The sequence below is a fragment of the Coptis chinensis genome, chromosome 5, assembly GCF_015680905.1.
Source record: "Coptis chinensis isolate HL-2020 chromosome 5, ASM1568090v1, whole genome shotgun sequence".
Taxonomy (NCBI): Eukaryota; Viridiplantae; Streptophyta; class Magnoliopsida; order Ranunculales; family Ranunculaceae; genus Coptis; species Coptis chinensis.
Genome location: NC_141460.1, coordinates 30229858 through 30235857, shown reverse-complemented (window position 1 = coordinate 30235857; position 6000 = coordinate 30229858). Strand labels below are relative to the sequence as shown.

Genomic DNA, 6000 nt, shown 5'->3' with positions numbered 1-6000 from the left:
CTTGATATACTTTTCATATCTTTCTTTCTGCTTCATATCTCAGTGAGTTTGCCCATTATATACAGTTAAAGCGTGGACCACAAACCGGGCAGATTTGTCAGACTATTGATGGTTTAAAGTGCAAAGATGGCTATATGTATAAGAAAGTATCTATTGAGTCACTAGGTTATGTGGATGTAGTGCCATCAACTGATGAGTGGTTGATGGTTAGTGTTCCTTTTCATGAAAACTTAATATATTTGCGCAAAATTATGTAGATCGTTTTTTTACTACGTGATTCACTACCGTGGCTCCAATTCATGTCGGTAGCCAAATCGATCAAAGGGGAAATGTGAGTTTTCTCAGAAATGTGGTTTTGTATGATTTCAAATTTCATGAAGCAAGTCAAATTTTAATAAACGGCTATGCACTCAATGATAAATATGTTATTGCACTCATCAAAAGTATGGTTCAAGTTTTAACTTTCCTCGTGTATTCTATTTTTTCAGGATTATAGTGAAATGGCCCTAGCCTATAGGCCATCTCATGCAGATGCAACCTATAACTTCAAGTACGGTGTGAGAGTAGTGTAGGTGACCTCTTTTTCTAGTAGCCAGATTCGTTGTAAATCTAATTTTGTGCACACTCTTTAACATTGCTAAAAATTGGAAATGTAGGGTGGTGGTAGATCTTCTGCGAGGGAAACCATTGGTAGAGTTGCAGCTGGTGCTATTGCAAAGATTATTCTTAGAGCATATCTTTGGAACAGGTAGGTTTCTTATGTTTTAATTGCACGCTAATGTTCATACACCAATATTTTTCCTTTTTGGATGATTTCTAATTAAAATTTAGCTTGAATTAAGTCAGTAGGCTATGGAAGCTTGTCATTCAGTTTATACTAGTAGTAGTTGTGGGAAAGTTGATAAGGAGGATTCATGCTTTTAGAGAGTTATCGTAAAACATCCCGGACAGGCTACTACTTTTTGAGGCATATTAAGGAAGGGGGTTGATATTGGCGTCGAAAAGACGAGGAGGCTTTACTTTTGTTTAGTGGTGGGAGACTAGGAAAGATGTTGGTCCTAGAAGTGAGGCTCGAGTTAGTGGGTCATTCTTTGAAAAGAAGACTGGTTTGGTGAGTTTGTTATTGTTTTTTGAGTTGTTTGATTATTACTTGTTAGAACGATATAAGTGCTCTCCACAATTTTCATTGCACCATCCGAGATGCAATGCAATGAAAATTACTTTTTGTACTTGAAATCTTGAATATGACACGCAAGACACCACAGATATGATCATCTGTAATTACCTTTATTTACATGTATTTAACATACTTGTGAGACCATCTCACATAGTGCTTGGGCTAACAACTCCCAAAGATGACAACATTCCTTGCTAGACGGATCTGAGCTTCTTCTACCTATAATTGTTATGACCATACGTCCTCCAGGAATTACTTCTTCAGAACGTGAGTTCAAGAATAGCGTGAAAAACTTTTTAGCTGTATCTCTAGATGTAGGAAACTTATACCCATGAATATGGATTTTCAAAGTCCTCTAAACTATTTTCAGGTTGATTGGAATGTTTGAACTCATGTGGCCTTATCTGGACAAGGTGTGTGCTAAAGCTTATAAAATTATTAATCATGCAAGTGTCTTCTAATACTCTTTTTGATGGGTTAATTGTTGACGCTTGTTGTTTAGGCCATCCAAGCAAGACTGCAAAGAATATTGCAAAGCCCATTATAGCTGAGCAAATTCCAAAATATAAAATTGATTCAGTGGAGTTTGAAGAACTTACTTTGGGCTGCCTGCCTCCAACTTTTCAAGGTTAGTGATGCTACTCTTTAATTGGTAGTTTTTGCTGATAAATCATCTTATTTGTATTGGGTTTACAGTAGGTCATCGTGAATGCTAGTTTGGGCTCTCAAATTAGAGTGTCGATTGAATTAGAATATGGGTTGAATTAGGAGTAAATACCATAAGAGCGTGCACTACCTTAAGATATTGTAAAACCACCAAAACCACAGCCCCAAGAAGAGCTTTTGGAAATATCCGGCTTGGATTTTGTACCTCCCCTGCCAATGTACTTGCTTTATCCTAGTAATTTAAGTTCCAAAACAAACTATTAAAGTATCCCCTCCAATCCACCTTACTGAAATCAACAACTAGCCATTTTTTAGGCTTTATTCAAGGAATTGAAAGAAGTCCCATTACTAAAAATGGCAAAAGCGAGAAGGCGGCAAGGGAAACAGCTATAAACCTAACAATATTGAGTCCTCTGTAATTCAAATATGTCAAAGACACAATAAGTCCCAACAAAGCTGGAATTTGAGCAATCAACCGGTTGAAAATTGGGAAAAAACGTTTCAAGTAATCCAGAAACAAAATGGGGTAAAGTGCATTATCCAGAACTCAACTAAACCACTTCCAGAATCCTTCCTGAAAACCCCAAAAGGGCCCAAACGCTGCTGAAATTCAGAGAACATACCCGCCATTTTCGGATAGCTTGTAAAGAGTTCAGCTGTAACTAAGGGCTTCGGAACACTCCAAAGTAGAGGAAAAATTAAAAACCAAGCAAGGATAAAAGGGGACCCCTCTTGCCTTGATCAATCTTCAACCCCAAAAGGTCCTCCGGAGACTTCATAGAAGATAAGAGCAATAAGGGGTAAAAGTGTTAGTTTTGGATTTGCTTTCATAATGGCTTCCCCGGGCGTCGGTTCCATTCAGTTCTTCTTCACCCACGAAACAAAACCTCCAAATCAACTAGTATAGCGCAACACGGTGAGGATGGACCGTGGGTTCTGCGATATCGTAGAGGAAAAGTGTAACGCCAACATCGCCTTCCGTGATTTGTTACAAACGAAAAGCTAATGAAAGCCTACAAATGGTAGTATTAAGGTCTTATCAAGTCCACCGCGATGTAGGGGGTACATCAATTGGTGATGCCCACAACAAAACCACATTACAAATGCACCAAGATTTTAAAAAGTGGAGTATCTTATCTTGTTGTTAGACTTCATCATCCAATTTAGTCATTACTAATCTTAAACTCCATTTATATGCCTGTTGATGAAATACTAGTTACTTACTTTTCTTTATCCTAATGCTTTATGATAAGAGCCCAAAACTATAGTTTTAACCCTGTAACAGTCATACTTTTAGACCAATTATGTGAGTAATAATTAAGAGTTAACACTGATTACGTGTTTTTATGCATTTCAGGTTTCAAAGTCCATTATATGCAGAACTGTGCCACTTTAGCGAGATAAAGGAGCTAAGGTCGGTTACTAAGGAGTTCCGTGATTAAAGGCCAAGATTCAAGAAGACAAAGCCTTTCTAAAGCCCGGTCAAAAGCTGAAAAGTCGACGCGGGCAGAAACAGCACATAAGTCAGCAGAACTTCCAAAGGTCGTATCTTTGGACTCAGACCTCGGAATGAGGCCTACCTTATGTCAAAACGACCGTCTCGGAAAGAGCTTTCCAATGGTCCAAGCCTTGACCCAATCAGATGAGCAGAAGTGGACGACCTAATTATTGTTGGTTACCATTTCTTCGTTGTTAATTAGAATTTAATCAATGTTTAATTAGATTAGTAAATTTCGAATCTTGATAATATGTTTAGTTTAGATTCATATGGAAATGATTGCGGAATGATTCAAGGCTAAAACCTCCATTAGAGGGGTTGATGAAGTCTTGATGAAAACTTAGTGGTATAGTGTAGAAGCATTGTAGAGTCTATTCCAATCTAGAAGGTCGTGATTCGCCATGAGAATGGGTGGACGACCTCACATGCTAGTTAGTACTCGGTAGAAATCACATGAACACTAGGGATTAGAACTCGAATTTCTTGCCGTAAGAATGTAAGAATCGAGATACAAGAATCTATGCTAGGCTATTAAGTTGGATTCGAGGTGGATTCAATTCCCCTCTAATCCTTTATCTAGATTCAAAACAATCATATTTCCATAGCATTCGTAGTTAGATTCAACATAATCAATTTCATATAGGTATCGTAGTATACACACCTTCACAATCATATTTCCATAGCATTCGTAGTTAGATTCAACATAATCAATTTCATATAGGTATCGTAGTATACACACCTTCGTAAAGCTCTCATTGACTTAAAGACCGATTAATTAGATTAGAAAACAATTCCATGCTAGAGCACTAGGAGTGGAACGGACTTCCTACTCCACTATATCTCATAAGATTGAGAGTAGAGAAAACTTTGATAAACATAGGATCATAAGATAGTTTTAGTTTACTTACGTTTTGAGTTTCATCGTTCATTTCGTAGGTAGACTATTCAAATTTTATCAATTATCAAATGGCGCCGCTGCCATCTTAGTTGCACTTTAGCATTGTTTTCATAGTAGAATTAGTCATTTTTAAGTACCATTAAACCCGCCCACCCTTGTTTGATTCATACTGTGGTTATCCGTTCAGCGTTGAAAAAGTTCCGACAAATTTACACCGAAATCGCGACCGGCTGTAAGTGAGCGCGCTCCGCCTCTATAGTTCGACCACGAGCGACGACCACCACACCACCGGCGTGACCCGCCCTATTTTATTGGACCATGAGTGCGACCACCCACCGAACCGCGACCACGCTAAGTCATCGAACAAGGCGCTCATCTGCTACCTATCCGAAAGCACACCGCCTCCGAAAAAATTTCCGGATTTCTACAACAAAACAAGACGCTATTCATAAAGCCGAAGCAAGGACACTATCGTATTCTTTTCTTCCATACCTCACATCTCCGTTAGAGGCTCATACTAATATATCAAGATTGTTTGGATTGTTTTCGTGTTTAGACTTAGACTTGCATGAGATTAAGGTCCGGTCGAGAAAAACACCGAACGTAATTAACCGGCCAACAAACAAACATATCAAGTATACCAATCACTACACCTCTAACTACTATCCCACCAACCATACCTCGACATAATTGAAGAAAGAGAGACTCCTCTTCTTCGACTTCTACAAAGCTTTGAGCGATAGCCCTAAATCTTGCATCGCTTCTAGCGGACCCAAAGGGGATTTTTGAATCCCCAAACATATTTAATTTGTTACCCGCTTTCCATGGTTTAGGCCATGAAAACCTTACCAACACACGTCGTAGGATTGAACAAGTTCTTACAACATTCCATCATCCTACGGTTGGTGCGGAACAAATTAAACCGAGGGTATTTCCCTTCACCTTAGCCGATAAGGCAAAGATCTTGGTTAACCGCCCAAGCCTAACTCGTGGACTCGTTGGCTAAACTTGTTCAACTATTTATGGAACATTTTACCCACCCCTAAAGACGGATGAGATGCTTTCCAAAATTCATTTTTCCCGTAATCCTCACGATCATTTTCGAGGCTTGAATCGTTCACCGATCCGCTTATAGAGTGTCCACACCATAACCTAGCAAAAGACACGCTAGTTCGTGCCTTTTTCAAAGGACTTCAACATCACCATAAAGAAGTCCTTGACATAATGAATGGGGTAGTTTCCTAAGTAAAGGAGCCTCGAGGCTTACAAATTTTTAGAAGAACAAACTAAACGCAATAACAATGGGGAGGATGATATCCCCCGCCTCGCTAGTTCTTCTTCAACAACAGTTAAAGCCACGGTATGTTTGAGATGAAACCCGATCCAGAACTTAAAAATTTAATCGAATCACTAACTAAAAAGGTTGAGGCTATTTCTATTCAACAAAAGCCTATCCCCGTCATGAATGTCAACTCCAACCCATGTAATTTCTGTTTGAGTCCTGAGCACCCTGACTCCTATTGTCCTCTCGCCTATGAACAACAACAAGTAGAGCAAGATAATGTTTGCTCCATTAATAACTATCCTATTCCTAATGCCCCATGGAGACAACATCCCAACTTTAGTTGGCGAAACAATCAACAAGTTACACCTCCAAGGTTTAATAACCAAAATGTTAGGCAAGCAAACAACTATAATCAAGCTCCACCTAGGCAAGGACAGGGACAAGGTCAAGGAAATTATAATAATTATAACAACCAA

At 38.9% G+C, this 6000-nt stretch overlaps 1 long non-coding RNA gene across 1 annotated transcript in view; it reads left to right on the top strand.

The window, feature by feature from the left end:
- The first annotated feature begins 1694 nt into the window (after positions 1–1694).
- LOC147497285 (uncharacterized) overlaps positions 1695–6000 on the top strand; it is a 35799-nt gene continuing 31493 nt past the window's right edge. Inside the window, exon 1 of the long non-coding RNA XR_015196901.1 lies at positions 1695–1805. This is a non-coding gene — a long non-coding RNA (uncharacterized LOC147497285). The remainder of the gene's footprint in view (positions 1806–6000) is intronic.